Source organism: Saccoglossus kowalevskii, chromosome 8 (assembly GCF_978046115.1).
Source record: "Saccoglossus kowalevskii chromosome 8, keSacKowa6.1, whole genome shotgun sequence".
Classification (NCBI taxonomy): domain Eukaryota; kingdom Metazoa; phylum Hemichordata; class Enteropneusta; family Harrimaniidae; genus Saccoglossus; species Saccoglossus kowalevskii.
The window spans coordinates 1,963,118-1,980,218 of NC_140648.1; positions in this window are offsets into that span (position 1 = coordinate 1,963,118).

The window sequence follows — 17,101 nt, forward strand, 5'->3', positions numbered from 1 at the left end:
TATCCGTATGTAAATTATTCAGGTGCCATTGCACCTGTTCTGACTGGTTATTGGCTAAATAACCAGGTGCTCATGGGTATATAGTAAGAAGAGTGTTCTATTGTATTCAGTCTCGGTTGCAAACAACTCGCGATGTATTTTTTCTTATTTAATATATGTTCAATTTTAATATGGATGACTCCCGACATCCACCCCTAGATACATCTGACATTGTGTCGGGTACAGGTTTCCAGATGTTTTTTCCCCTTAACGGGTTTTTTATATCTGGTTTTCCTGGGCGGTCAATGTATTCGCGATGGGGATTTATCATCGATTATTCCGTGAATATTTACATATGTAAGGGGGATACTTGTAATAAACGCGTGTGGCTCCTGGGTACTGCAACCACCGCATACCGCATTTCATGCTTGTTGTTTAATTTGTACGAATAATTGGAGTTAAGTATAGATTATATACATGCTGTAATAGGTAATTCATTGTGATATCTCGCGTAATGATTTAAATAGAAGTAGATCGATAGTCTTCCACAAAATATTTAATGTTTTTATAGTCGAAATAAGGGAATAAAACATTAAAAAATTGCCAATCGTTAAATTAATTTACCACATTGTTAAGCGTGCAAGTCACCCATATAGTTTTGTATTTGTTGACGGACAAATAATTGGCCATGATGTCCTATCATAGCGCACATGCAATTTTTACATTATGGTGGCTGTTATAACTGTCTAGAATGCGTAAACCTGGGGCTGAACGTCAGAAGTAATTTGAATAATGCGCATATAGATTTAAATACTGTGAAACTTGTTTGACATCATCTTTTAACATTCTAAAGAAACTAAACACTATGTTCCATAGCTGGCTTGTATTACGTCACACAGTGGGGACACGCAAGTTATTCATGTGCCAATGTTATCAATATCACCTGTTATTTCACAAACGAGTGACTCGGTCAAGTTAAATGTGAATGGGAAATTAATGTAAATATGCTGTCACAAAGTTTCGTACTTTAATTGAATGCATTTGTTGCAACACATTGTATTATATTGAACAGTTCTGTGCGCTAATGTTTATTTCGAAAACGTGATGCTTTGTTTGCATTTCGTTATTATTTTTTTAAATGGTTATTATTTCCAATAACATGCCACCATGCACTCTTTCCAAAAGTACTCATTTCTTGTTTGTGTGCTATTTATTTCAGGCGATATGTATAAACGATTATACAAGGCCGACGAACTGGTGATGTACATCAGGACAGACAATTTGTTAATTTTGCATTCAGAAATGCACAAAACGAAAGAACCTATATCGATAGTTTTGACAGGTACATTAGTTGTATATGCCACATGTTCTGAATGTTTTAATACTACCAACTTGATTACAGCAGCGGCAAATCTCACCTCTGGATTCTGAAAGTAATCCGATATCATATCACACAGAAATGATTATGGAATGTATGAAATATAGGAAAACGTGACTATGTATACGATAATTACATATTCATTCAATTGTTCGTGTATTAATGTATTAAATTGAATAATATAATAATTAGTTATCATTCTTCAGAACTAAAAAAATCGTAGAACAAATATTCGCCTTTCATTACAGCAACTACATATAACAACACAATTTATTACAGAGCGTACGTAAACATAAAGTAATTAGTATTCGGGGCTTGTAGCGGGAGTCTGTTTTTTTTTACTATTATGTGTATAATTGTATTCAGCGAATAGTTGTAAAGTACATTCCATGGATATTGTAACTCATTACCATAGAAACGCGCGACTAAATAGGAGAGGCTCTAAAGCTGTGTTGGAACGTTCATCGCCAACGTTTTCTATGCTACTGGTATCTGTTATTGAAGATTCATAATGAAAAGTTGAATCGTATCTTCACAATGACAATGTGTAACTGGGTGACGATCTAGAGTCACCAAATAATTTGACATGAATGTAATAACAGAAATATAGGTAGCGTACCGAAACATTATAGCTATAGAGTAATACATTATAATGTGTGCGTCGCACAGAAGTATAGAGTAGCATACTACCCAAGCACAGCATGATGTGGTGAGTGTGTATTGAAACGAGTGTGTATTGAAACGAGTGTGTATTGAAACGAGTGTGTATTGATACAGGTGTGTATTGATACGGGTGTGTATTGATACGGGTGCGTATTGATACGAGTGTGTAGTGGTACGAGTGTGTAGTGGTACGACACGAGTATGTATTGATACGAGTGTGTATTGATACGAGTGTGTATTGATACGAGTGTGTAGTGGTACGAGTGTGTAGTGGTACGACACGAGTATGTATTGATAAAAATGTGTATTGATACGAGTGCGTATTGATACGAGTGTGTATTGGTACGAGTGTGTATTGATACGAGTGTGTATTGGTACGGTACGAGTGTGTATTGATACGGGTGTGTAGTGGTACGGGTGTGTAGTGGTACGGGTGCGTAGTGGTACGACACGAGTATGTATTGATACGAGTGTGTATTGAAACGATTGTGTATTGAAACGATACGAGTGTGTAGTGGTACGAGTGTGTAGTGGTACAATACGGGTGCGTATTGATACGGGTGCATATTGATACGGGTGCGTAGTGGTACGGGTGCGTAGTGGTATGAGTGTGTAGTGGTACGACACGAGTATGTATTGATAAAAATGTGTATTGATATGAGTGTGTATTGATATGAGTGTGTATTGATACGAGTGCATATCGATACGAGAATGTAATGATACGAGTGTGTATTGAAACGAGTGCGTATTGAAACGAGTGCGTAGTGGTACGATACGAGTGCGTAGTGGTACGATACGAGTGCGTAGTGGTACGATACGAGTGCGTAGTGGTACGATACGAGTGTGTAGTGGTACGATACGAGTGTGTAGTGTAGTGATACGAGTGTGTAGTGTAGTGATACGAGTGTGTAGTGATACGAGTGCATATCGATACGAGTGCATATCGATACGAGTGCGTATCGAAACGAGTGCGTATCGATACGAGTGCGTATCGATACGAGTGTGTATTTGTACGATACGAGTTAATGTAGAGCAGTTCATACAAGTCTTACAGAGTGATTGTTGAAGCCTGAATCACTTGTCTCACAATATCGCAGCAGCAAAAAACAGTTGAAATGATGGACACCGACTGTCCTGAGACTGACCAATTTATAGACATAAATGTCCCAGATTCAGGGACATAACCTGTGTTTCCACATGAGCCAATCAGAATGTGATCTTGCTCGCATGTGTCTCACGTAGGCAAGTCAATAGATCGTAAACATCTTTTTTTATGGAAATCACAAGCACACCTGGTAGATTCAAATTGTTTCTCCGCGTTGGTTAACAAGTATGACCTCTCAATCATCTTCATGACTGCTATCACACCGTTTCTTCCCATATTTCCATGCACACTTCTATTTGCAGGGTTTGGGGTAGTATGGCAAATACATAGAATAAAGGATGCTGACAGTATGTATGAAATGATATTCATGTAATATCGTGGCTCCAAATCTCGCATGTATCAAACTAAAGTGGTAGACAACATAAAACACTATTGTATGTCATCATACTGTTCAACTGTCGTAAATTCAACAAAGATATTCTATCTTTAATAATGGGAACCTGGAGAAGAACAATGGAAAAAGAGCTCAGGATAGCAGCTGACAGAGCCAGATGGTCCAGATAAGAACTGTGAGTGAGTGAGTGAATAATTGAAAAATGGACACTTGCGTGTTGTCAAGCGTATTGGTGTATTATGTAATCATAACAGAATTCTATCAAAAGAAAGTCCTCTATTGATATCCGAATATTCTGAGATGTAATCCGATATTCTACTTTCGACCATCAACTCATAATATCTGGCGTGAAAAAAAAACAGTAAATTAATACGAAACACGCAAAAGAAAATACCATAGATTCATGTGGTTGGTTGAATATATCAATTGATTTTTTGTAAATATGTAAATCAAAACGATTTATTATTTCTGATAGAACACGCAAGTGACAATATAATAAAGCCTTTAAATATTAATGTACAAATGATCATTGATGATTGGTCTGTGAATCTGTGAGTACGAGACAAAAATACAATTTGAATTGAGAATCTCATTTGAATTACGTGATTATCTTCACAATCTCGTGCAGAATATTAATATATCCATTCTCTTTTTGAGTGATGTATGCTATAGTTAATGTAATCTTTTACATCAAATGAATCTATCTGTTCTGCAGTATGTGTTATGGCACAGGTTAATTTGACTGAAAATAGCTTTTAGGTTGATTTGTCATACAACATGTAAATTATAGTTGTTTAGTTTCAATCTTGGGTGACTGGAAAGATCAACTGCGGCTAAATTGTATTAAAATCGAAATTGCATATCTTAATTAACTAGATGACACCTGAAGACGATCGCGTTAATTAAAGTCCTGTCAGTAAATCTATAAATAAAGAAAATAATAAATGTATTATATGCGATATCAATTTATTCTGAAAAAAACTTTACATCACTGGCTCGAAGAAGGTATTCTGATTATATGATTATTAATAGTCCATCTATATACATGTATGATAAATACGCCATTTTAATTTCCTATTTCAGTATTCAATGCCGACACCACACTGTGCTACTGCTGTTTGATATGAAATGTTTGCTAGACACACAGTGACTAACTACACTGATGTAATATCACAGTGTCGTACCATAATCGTATGTGCATATAACATACTACCATATTTATCGTAGACCACACGAACAAACTTCACTGTTATATCCGCCTCAAACACACAAATAAAACACAACGCTGTGTTATTAGCTATTTATCCTACATTGAAATGCAGCACACGCAATCACACTTATTGATGAGTTTGGAAAATCATGCCATGTATCGACTAATATTGGTTGATGATATTCCCCAGTCATCCCCCAACTGTATGCGTTGAGTTTCCTTCTGATCTATACGTCTCCGAGCACACTAGACTACCGTGACTGTCAATATATAGGTACATTGTAATATATACCCCATGCTTAGAATAAATGTTAGTTACTATTTAGTCATCATAACTCGTGAAACTTGAATATAACTGTGACTTAAAGATGATATGACTTGATATGATATGATATAATATATAAATAACACAATGATCAATCAAGTCTGGCTTGTCAACAAATTTCTGTAACAATTACATCCGCAATAAACTAAAAATCTCAAAAACATCACACAAAACTTGAATAGTAGATATTTATGAAAACTATTCCCAGGAAATCTATGCTATTTACAGCCTTTCCATTTCTTTCAAAACTCCCAAATTGTGGTGATCTTTAATAAATTATCTTACGTGTCTCGATTGTGTAGCCGAGTATTGTCCAGTTGTATAACGACATATCCGAGTTTGTTCCCTGGAAGATCTGTACTTTGGGCTAATTGTTCGAAATATCACACTGGGACAAGACGTTACTATGGCAACGAATGCAGCTAATGACACAGGTTGAATAGATATGCAACGGTCAGAGCTCTATGTTACTTATTCACCGCCTCAGGGAGTATTGCTTTTCAGTTGTATTGAAATCATCCGAAAGCTGCCTAGCTCGGAGTGGTCGACAGGGTTATATGAAACCATGTAATATGTAACATCACTCTTTTATTCTGACGTACGGTACAGTTCCTTCTCTAATAGCTATAACACAAACGTGTGTTCATCAGGAAACATCTACGTCAATTACTGCTCATTTTGTATCCACGCACCATCTTGCATCATTTCTAAACGGAGCTGTTTAGTTGGAACGGAGAATGTCATAGTGCTATAGGTGAGCTTGATTTATTTTATTGCAAACACGTGTAATCCCATTGTCATAATAACATTATTGTGTCACAACTACTACGCAGACTAGCCAGTAAATGTATGAAATGTTCACGAATATATGTACGTTTATTTTTATGTATGCATTTTAATGCCCAGTAAAAGAAGAGGATAAAGTATATCTGCTTTCTAGTCCAAGGAATAAAACAAATTCATGATCATTCACGATATGCCACATAAATCATAGAATAGACATGAACTTGTATTTTCTTTTTGTATTTGTGGTTATTACATTCAAAAAGATTCACATTACCTTTGAAGCGCCACTCATTTTTGTTTCTTGATGAATATTGTGAGTATTACATACTCGATTCACTGAGTTGAATTACTCAATTAGGAAGCTGAACATTGTCTACTATATATGTGTGCATACGGCAGTAAGCGACTCATTGTTGTAGATTGTGGGGAGTGGAGTTGCGTATTTTCCAAATTGTTTTCAATTCTACAAATTATGGGCCAAATGATAATGGTTGCAAAATAATAAGCACTGAAATACCCATCTATTAATTGAAAATCAATAGTCAATAATAATTTCAACGAAGTACATTTACACACATGTGCTATACAAGAACAGACCTTCTACATAGGACAAATATTGTTGAAACAAACAATCACCTGCCTAGATGATATCTACCATAACAAACTTTTGAATGTTGAAATAATACGTTTTTGATTAAACAGCTTATAAGACATGAGTCTATGACGTAACATTTTTACATATTCAGTGCAAACATGTATAACCTATACTCATATGCTAATTGCATGCAATTATAAGGATGATGTTCACTTGTCAATTTTAATTAAAAATTTAACCCACGTATATTAATTTGTCAAGGACAAGTTAAGATGGAAACAAATCATTAAAAACGTTATGCCTAATAATAACAACAATTTCCTTAAAACGGGTAAAATTCTTTATGCCATTATCCATTCACAGCCCGTAAATTCCACAAAGAAAGTCAAAAAATGTTAGACAGGATTCTAGTTCGGTGTCTGAAGATAAGATACATAACACACTCACAAAGCTATCAGGGCGGCTGGGAATTCCATGCATTGTGCAACTGAAAGTCAATCGTCGTCTTGTAATTTTGCAATGTGTCCTTCTTTCTATATAGTTATTGTTTGTGTTAATTATCTATATCTAAGTGTGTAAGGATTTAATTATTAATTGAATTTGACAATTTCAGTTTTTTCCACTTTTTTTTAATCCACAATTAATTACATTGGCCTCAAATCACACCATCGTAATTCATTGCGTTTTGATAACATAATTTAGTTAATTAAGATGAACCTAAAAAAACTAACTAAATAAATTAATTAATAAACAATAGAACCAATACAATTTGAATAAAATTTAATACGCTTTTAAATGCTTTGTCTAATCCAGACAGCAGTCTTCTGATTGCATAACACGCTTAGACGCACCATTATATATACATACATACATACATACATAGCATTGCCTCGAGATGTAATTAGTTTTAATATCCTTTTAATGGATTTTAAATGTGTGCATTTTTGACACAGGCGTGTCGTTTTCTCACATTAGTGGTTTACTCTAGCAGTGGTTTAGCAGGGGGCCGGCAGTGGGCACAACACCATTTAATATGTGAGAACACTATTTTAAAAGAAAATAATGTAGACAAAGCCCCATGCAAGTTAATGTTAGTCATGGCCAAAATATTTCCCACAAAATATATACATACTGCCAATTACCACTATTATATTTTCTTTCTGTCAATAAATATAACATTATTATATATAATATTATTAAGCATTTATCGTTTGCAATTATGTTAGGTTGAGCCTGTAATCGCTCAATAAATTATTGATAAATGCGCAAATCGTATATGTCGTGACGTACATATGCTGGAATTTTCTCCAGTTCTCAGAGTATTAGTAACTGGTCATTCAGCAGTACATGTGCGCAAACCATTAGTTCAAGATCTAAGAGACTTCCAGCGTATATATTAATCTGCTGACCTGAAATATAAATTAAAAAATACAGACTTAATCTCAAATTTCCAGACGCGATTGCATTACAAAAAAGCAAAGAGGTCGGCAAATTACTCAAAATAATTATATAACAATACATTGTCAGGTACTGATATTGTTCAGGCAGACTAAAAATTGACAGTTGCAGAACCGTGCTTTCTGTGCTACTAGTATTCAATCATTTAAATTCTATAGTTTCCTGGCCCAGACCAGGCTTAGGGTGGGTAGTCCACAAACATTTTCAAATATTGAATACATTTTAAAACGTTCTGCCTAGTTTTGTATTATTTTAATTTGTTGTGAGCATCTGATCGGCCTTTTATTCAGCAGTCAATTCAAGAAAACAGAGTGATTACAATTTACTTTTATAATGAGTAAATTTGTGAATGTATTATACTGCTATCTCACTCGCGGTAATAGAAATTAACACTATAAATGTGTTCCATAGCCATTCTGTTATACAGACTCAAGACATACTGTTTCCATAGAGCTCCAGAAAGTGATCAGGTTATCATGTTACGTGACACCAATGTCATGACAAAGCATACAGTCGGACTTAATGGTATGAATATACTATGTAGATTGAATTGAAAGAACATGACGTAAAACAACAATATTCAGTTGTCATGTCCATGCCAACAATACGTGTTATTCATCTAATTATGGCAGTTTATTCGTAGACGATATACGTGCTTCTTTCTGCCTTGGCTCACACACAAATGTATATAAGGACATAACTGCAAACGTTATTTAAATACTGGTTCGATTTTAAGTACCATGTGAACATGTTCTTTATATTAAATTAGTTTATTTATGTGTTTTGCATCCACCCATGCATCCAGGGACTGAAATACAAATATGCTTTTAGGTATGTAATAAGTATGTAACAAATTCGTTGTATGGGAAACACACTATACCTAATATGTATGAAGTTCTTAATGGTGCTTTCGTTTTTTGTAATTGGTATGTTTACCAATCCATCATCACTTACTAAGTGTCACTAATATGCCTTCATCTATGGCAACTGTTGGACCCTGTATGTATGATGTTTGATGTGTTTAAGTATTCTGTGGCATTTCAACACAAATTGACATTGTCATTTGCACAGTAAATGAACAACATGGTGATCTTTGATAAAATCTCTGGGCCGACACATTTTAGTATGGCTTTGTAAGTAGAGCTGTGTTTATATTTCACGTTATGATAAAAACTATGATTTTAATTTTACCATTGCTAATTGCCAACACCTTCAGCACATTATCAGGGAGTGTAGTACATATAGGAGAGCTTATTTAGATATATTGTCCAAACAATTAAACTAATAATTTGTTTGTAAAGAATGACTAGTCTTAAGGTTACTAGGATTGTGGTTGAAAATGAGAAAAATATTGCAGAGATAATTTTTGATTTAACTAATATCACTTTTTCAACAACAACATTTATGTTGTGTTTTTTGATTTGTGAATTTGCTTTAATTAACGATATTGTTCAGTATTTTGTTATTTTTTGGTGGCCGTCGCGCAGTGCGTGTTCGAATTTCATGTAAATACACAATGTATTTTACACGCGTATTTTACGTCGCTATGAGTCCCATATCAAACAGGATGCGGCACGACGACTGCCGCCCTTTAAGCCAATATATGTGAGTTGTATATATTACGATCAATATATTTTGAGTACTTAATCAGACACCCACATTCGCATTATCTGAACTTATTTTGTGTGTTTAGTTTAGTCAGTGTCTATACGATATTAGACCATTCCATCAAACCATAGTCTAGTTTGCTGATGTTATTATGTTCATTACATCAGAGTGTTTCAGCACTGTATAATATGCATAGCAGTAAATGTTATTACTGACTGATAGAGTTCAACGCATAGAATTCATGTTGGTATAGTCTATGCGTCAGTAGAATATGCGTAGCCCAGGTTTACTGTAATTCGCTGCATTGGTAGCATAACTATGACGAATATTTTACATGTCAACAAACATGCCATGTAACTTGTGCATTCCCGAACATATCATAGAATAAGTCACTTGTAGCTTTTAAAGAAACACAATTGATCTCAAGAAACAAACGGGAAGGATTGTTAGCAGCTACACATATATGATTGCTATAATCGATCACCAGACGCTAGATCGTACATCATGCAAACTGAGAATTAATCAATAAATAAGTAGCTACAAAAATAAGTGTATAGCTAATACAGATACGTATCAGTTGTTGTCATTCAAATTGTGTCATTATTTGATCAATTATTTTACATTAGATAAAATTAAATAATTGATAAATTTTCTGTTGTAGAAGAACTAGTAAGATGTAATCATGTATCGATTTTCGAAAATATCGTAGACTTTTACTTTAAGATAATCAACAAAGCATAAGATCAAAAATCATTGCAAATTTTACGTGCGTAGAGCTAACCGGATTGCATAGTGAACATTTGTTCTCTAAATGTTACCTGACAATCTTGGGCAATGGTCCATTTTTCCCATTAAAATGTCGCTTCTCCACCGTCAGCATGGCGGGTGAATCAATCACGGCCAATAAACTGAATATGTACTTTGTTGAGCTATGTTCTTGGTCCGTAGTAAAATAATTTCCCTTGTATGTTACAATCTGCGCTTATAAATAATAGCTCGATATGGAAGACTAAGCTTGTTTTTGAACATTAAAATAAATCCCAAACGCTCAACTTAACATGGGGTTGTTAACATCGGGGAATGTATAAGCCCTAATATCATGTGTTGTTGACATTCAAATTCCGTTTGGATCAAACTCATTTACGTTGGATTAAGGTAAAATAAGACATATGCATTGTTCTTTTATATATGTACATGCATAGTTGTCTTAAAAATATGCACTATCTAATTGAGATTGTCTAGTGCATAATGAAGTGTTGCACATATCCAATTCCACAGTAATTAAGCTGTCGATTTGAAATTATAACACATGCCACATACAACAATTATGTGACGATGTAAACACATGATCTATAATGCTATTTTTTGCCATATATTACATAGGACATATATAATGCACAAATGCATTTAAATAGTACTGCCGTTATGTATCTGGTGTATTGCAATGTTCAGCTTTTAGTTGCAAACTATTGTGGATGTCTTCCACATTAACAACCACAAACAATAATGAATGATGTACCAATGGTTTTATTTTAACACCACCGCAACATATCGGTATCTCCAATTTTACATTTTACATCGGCTTTCAAATATTCTACATAGGATACATTGGCTTGCAGATATTCTACACAGAGTACACTGTCTTTCAGATATTCCACATATATTAGGTACATTGGCTTTCAGATATTCTACATAGGATACATTGGCTTGCAGATATTCCAAATAGGGTACAGTGTCTTTCAGATATTCTACATAGAGTACACTGGCTTTCAGATATTCCACATATAATAGGTACATTGGCTTCGGATATTCCACATAGATGCATTGGTTTTCAGATATTCTACATAGGGTACACTGTCTTTCAGACAATATCCACTTTCAGATATTCCACATATATTAGGTACATTGGCTTTCAGGTATACTTTGGCTTTCAGATATTCTACATAGGTACATTGACTTACAGATATTCCACATAGGTACATTGACTTACAGATATTCTACACATGGTACATATGCCCCACTTAAGTCTACCACTGGGGAGGAGATCACGGATAAGAAGCAACAGATGGAGAGATGGGTGGAACACTACTCCGATCTCTACTCCAGGCAAAACACTGTGTCCCCCTCAGCCATCGATGCCTTTGCATGTCTACATACGATGAATGAACTCGATGCTGAGCCATCTTTGGAGGAGCTCAACAAAGCCATCGACAGTCTGATCACAAGGTAAATCACCAGACAGCGAAGGAATCCCGCCCAACCTACTAAACCTCTGCAAGACCGTTCTACTGCTCCCGCTGCATGAACTTCTCTGTCAGTGCTGGAAGGAATGTGCGATCCCACAGGACATGCAAGATGCCAAGATTGTCACCCTCTACAAAAACAAGGGAGAGAGAAGTGACTGCAACAACTACCAGGGTATCTCACTGCTCAGCGTGGTCGGCAAGGTCTATGCTATAGTCATCCTAGCCCGCCTACAACAATTTGCCGAACGTGTATATCCTGAGTCACAGTGTGGATTCTGTGCCAACAGATCGACTATAGACATGATCTTTTCTCTCCGTCAGCTGCAAGAAAAGTGCAGAGAACAGAACATGCCACTGTACATCGCTTTCATCGATATCACCAAGGCTTTTGACATGGTTAGCAGAGAGGGCCTCTTCAAGATCCTACCCAAGATAGGCTGTCCACCCAAGCTGCAGAGCCTCATTGAATCCTTCCACACGACCATGAAAGGGACTGTACTGTTCAATGGCAGCATATCCGAGCCATTCGACATACGCAGCAGAGTGAAGCAAGGTTGCGTTCTGGCTCTTACGTTGTTTGGGATCTTCTTTGCCCTGCTCCTAAACATGCCTTTGGTACCGCAACAGGGGGAATCTACCTCAGTACAAGATCAGATGGCAAGCTGTTCAACCTCAGCCGCCTTAGGGCCAAAACAAAGGTACACGAAGCTCTGATCAGAGACCTACTGTTTGCTGATGATGCCGGACTTGCGGCGCATACAGAACAGGGACTCCAGTCCCTGATGGATCGCTTCTCCCAGGCATTCCAGGACTTTGGTCTGACCATCAGCCTCAAGAAGACCTCCAGCCATCACCATCGGTGACTATGAACTGAAGTTGTGAATCATTTCACATACCTCGGGTCAACCGCCAGTAACAATCTCTTCTTGGACAAGGAGATTGACAAGAGGATTCAAAAGACTGCAACTACACTTGCCCGTTTCACCGCACGAGTCTGGGAGAACCCCAAAATCTCTGTCAAGACCAAGATGTCCGTGTACAACACTTGCGTCCTCAGCACACTTTTCTATGGAAGCGAAACTTGGTCGTCGCATCCTGGGGATATCATGGAAGGACAGAGTTACAAATGTTGAAGAGCTGTCTTGTGCTGGCCTCCCAACCATGTTCACCCTTCTCAGACAACGCAGACTACGCTGACTAGGCCACGTCCGTCGCATGGAGGATAGCCGAATCCCCAAAGACTTTCTCTATGGAGAACTGATCTCAGGAAAGAGAAACACCGGACGACCACAACTACGCTTCAAAGATGTTTGCAAAAGGGACTTAAGGGCTCTTGATATTGACATAGAACACTGGGAGGACCTGGCAAACGACAGATCCAACTGGAGATGTACACTGTCTAGGCAACTAAAATCAGGTGAAACCAGAGTGATACACATGGCGGAAGAAAAGCGAATCTTGCGAAAAGAACTCTGCAACAGACTTGAGTCAGTTTACAGATGTGCCCTATGTTGTACGGACTGTCATTCTCGTATAGGAATGTTTAGCCACAGTCGACGCTGTAGGGCTGATGTCAATTAGGATTTTACCATGGTCAATATTGACTGACGGAAGCCATAGATATGTCGCTTATTATTTAATATGTTATTTTAGAAATAATTTGTTTTTTCAAATTAGTTATATTAAACCTGCTTCTGAATAATTTTTATGATTTCTACATTTGTTTCGTTACGATGGCGACATTTTTTAATTTTGTTACCATTTGTCTTGTTAAGTTTTCCCCTCGGACAACTTATACAATGTAGTGTTGAATAAAGAAATATACATATGTACATGTTTTGATTAAGCAGTTATCGAACGTTATAACCTGCCCAATATCTATTCGTAAATCGACAACGCGCGTATGGACACTGAAATCCCAATCAATTAGTATAAAGTGTATGTGATGGTTAGCACAGAATAGAAAAAAGTCGATTTAAAGGTCGGGAGATATTAGCAAATGTCAGTTTATGTAGTAGTGAATAAGCGCTATGTCCGTTATCAATTAAAACATATCTTGTTCCGTTAACATGCAAACGCCTTTGCAAATGAATGACACGCCAAGTAAGCTTTATATAATGAAAATAAATAAATAATCTCGCTGTAGTTCCGTTAAAAGCCAGCAAGGCATTTATTTTCATTACCCTGAATCCTTTTACGGCAGTAATAATTACCTTTACTCGCCACATCTATAAACCTAAATGGGTTGCCTGATGTGTGGCATTTGTTCGACGGAAATCGTGTTTCTTCCCGTGTATTATTATTATTCATTTACGTATATAACACGAAGGACGGTGTTAAATTGTAGTATGAATAAGAATTGCGTCATTATTCAATGTATTACAATATATCACGTACCACAACACATGTGAAGTGGGATAAACAGTCGATAAACTAAGAGAAAATACGATTAATATCAAATCATAGCGCAACCGTGGTATTTTTATTTATTTGGAATGAAATGCCGCAGGTTTAAAGATGCCAAATATTCACACTTTTGTTTTAATACAGATGAGTATGGGCGCGTGATAGAACTGGAATCCATTAGTTAACGCAATCTTCGCACAACACTGCGCAACGGTCTTCGTTGTCATTGTTGGCTGTTAACTCTCATTAAGCTATTATTACAAGCAGGGAATGATGTATAATGATAGCTCCCGAGAATACAGCAAAGTATGCACCCAGGCAGTACGGTAGCATATGGAGCTCAGCTACGCCTTCGTACACACACTGAGTAAGAACCTCATTATACAACTAAATGTTGATATACTGCAGTGTGCATACTACTGGTGCGGTTGTTGGTACCGACAGCAGAATGAAATGAGTTTAGCCGTGACTAGTCATTGATTTAAAGGTAGCTTTGCTGTAAATTCATTAGTAGTAATCGCTTAGTATATGATGACGTGTGGCTACCATGGTAGTGCTCAACTCTAATTAATAGCTAGGAGCATCAACAGTTACGAAGGTTGAAAACAGCGTGCATGATTGTGTGGTCTGCATTAAGGAAACCCATAGATTCTTCACTTCACCAATTAGAGTACCGTAGTGAGTTATACCTGGCATCCAAGTGTGCCGTATTCATTAACATGTCGATAGTCTATAGATGATATAGATCCATACTGGAATAATGTTGTCATACGAACAAACACCTGCCGTTGCCGGCAACTGTCCTTTGTTAATTAAAGCTATTAAAGCTATTTATATAACCTCATTCAAAATTTTCAATCCCAAGAATATATATCACGTGAACGTGAGCTCGTAAATACATATGTTCACTGACGGAAGTTCTTTTGATACTTTTGAATACTCAAGTACAAGAGAAAGAAAGTGTTTGATTGGTTTTAATATTTCATATCCTGATCTATTATATTAGTAAGTTTTCAATGATATAGTGTAACATAGTGACATGTTAGTTACGTGACGAGTGTAGCTTTGACTTATGTTCCATGAGACTATGGCGACTAAATAAAATGATGAATTGAAATTCAGTGAATTGTTCAGAAAATACATATAAATAAACAGTACGGAATACAATACCTAAGCAGAGTAGAAATGTCACACCATCGCGTTATAATTTGATATATATTTTTACTGACCATCTTACGTTGTTAAAAACAAAGACTAACATAAAGAAGAAGCGTATTTGACATAAGAATGTCGGGAACCACAAGGTAGTTCAAGTATCGCCAAATTGGATATTAAAAAAGGCAATAAAAATTAATTAATATATATTTATATATCTGTGGCAGGGAAACATTACGAAACAGACATATTAAAAATTGAAGGATAAATAAATATAATTAACTATATTCGAAATTAAATAACAGAGAAAAATAAAAGTGTTTTAAGCAAATAACTTTTGCGCTTAGCAACATTTTAAAATTAAGACGGAATTGGCTGAGTTGTAAATAGTAAGAATATTGTATTACAGTAAATGATATCATTATGGGTCAATACAAATATACGTTTTATTGCATATCAACATGGTTGCTCAGTAATGAACGGCATATGCGTGACACAGACTCGACAATTGATTGTATGACTGGGTGTTTTATTTTGATACACAGCAACATTCAAATGTTTACAGGGTAGCATGTGTTGCTTGTCTTACATATATGTAATGTAATGTATAACTTTTATTAGTATACCGTATATTCATTACATGGATTCCAGTTAAACCATGTTGTCTCAATGTTATGGTTTGAAACGAAACAATGAATAACTAGGAAATAATTTAAAGTAAATAATTGTCCTAAAATTCAATCATAAAACTTAATTTGTCATGCAATTCAGAACTACGTGCTCATTATATTCTATTGACAATAGGGGGAATGATTTATTGCGAAAGTTTAAAAGTATGACCTTTTTTTCTACTTAAGGAGAACAATATTTATTTCTAACTAATGTGACAGATTCTTATAGTAGTGAAGAAAGCGATTTGTATCGAACCATCAGTCATTGTTTGAGGCGTGACGTAATCAATTTCATCACTTAAGACAGCTCTATACAAAATATATAATCCATGTATCAAATCTATTATCAGAATGATCTATGCATTACGATTCTCGTGGGATATTTTCACTGCTTAAAAACTATTTGCAATCGATACATGATACGTAGGAAAATGTTACTGAGATTCTTGCAATCAATTACCGTGACAAAAAGGAAATTCATGCAAATCTTTACATTCCCATATGGTGTTTAAATGTATTCAAATTTATGGGTACCGCATGTGGTTCGTTTTGATATTCTGCAATTCTTAAAACAATATCTATAACAATAAACCTGCAACGCCGAAATACGAACGATTGGGTTATAATTATGTACCATGTCGAATAGGGTTGAATATTTTGGGGTTTCTGTGACATATTGCTACGTAATGAAGTATAGTTAGTTGTAAGCTAGGTACTGAATACTATAAAGCCTCCTGTTTTATGTTCATTGGAATATAAAAATTACAGTTTCTATCATATAGTCTGATGTCTCTTCCTGGCTCTGAGGATTTATTTAAATTAAACAACAAACCCAACCGAAAAGCGTGTATCCTCGGGGCGGACATCCGGGCATTTTCACCATCTGTAAAAAAATGTAAAAATGTAAAGAAATCCAGTGGCATTGGCCAGAAAAATATGGAGAGGACAAGTTTGTGATCATGTTCGGTGGACTACATATTGAGATGACAGCACTAAAATCGATTGGGTCAATGCTTGAAGAGAGTGGGTGGACCGGTGCTCTCGTTGAAGCTGATGTGGCCTCATCTGGTACAGCGGACTCATATCTATCTGCTACAAATGTTACAAGGACTCGCCAAGCTC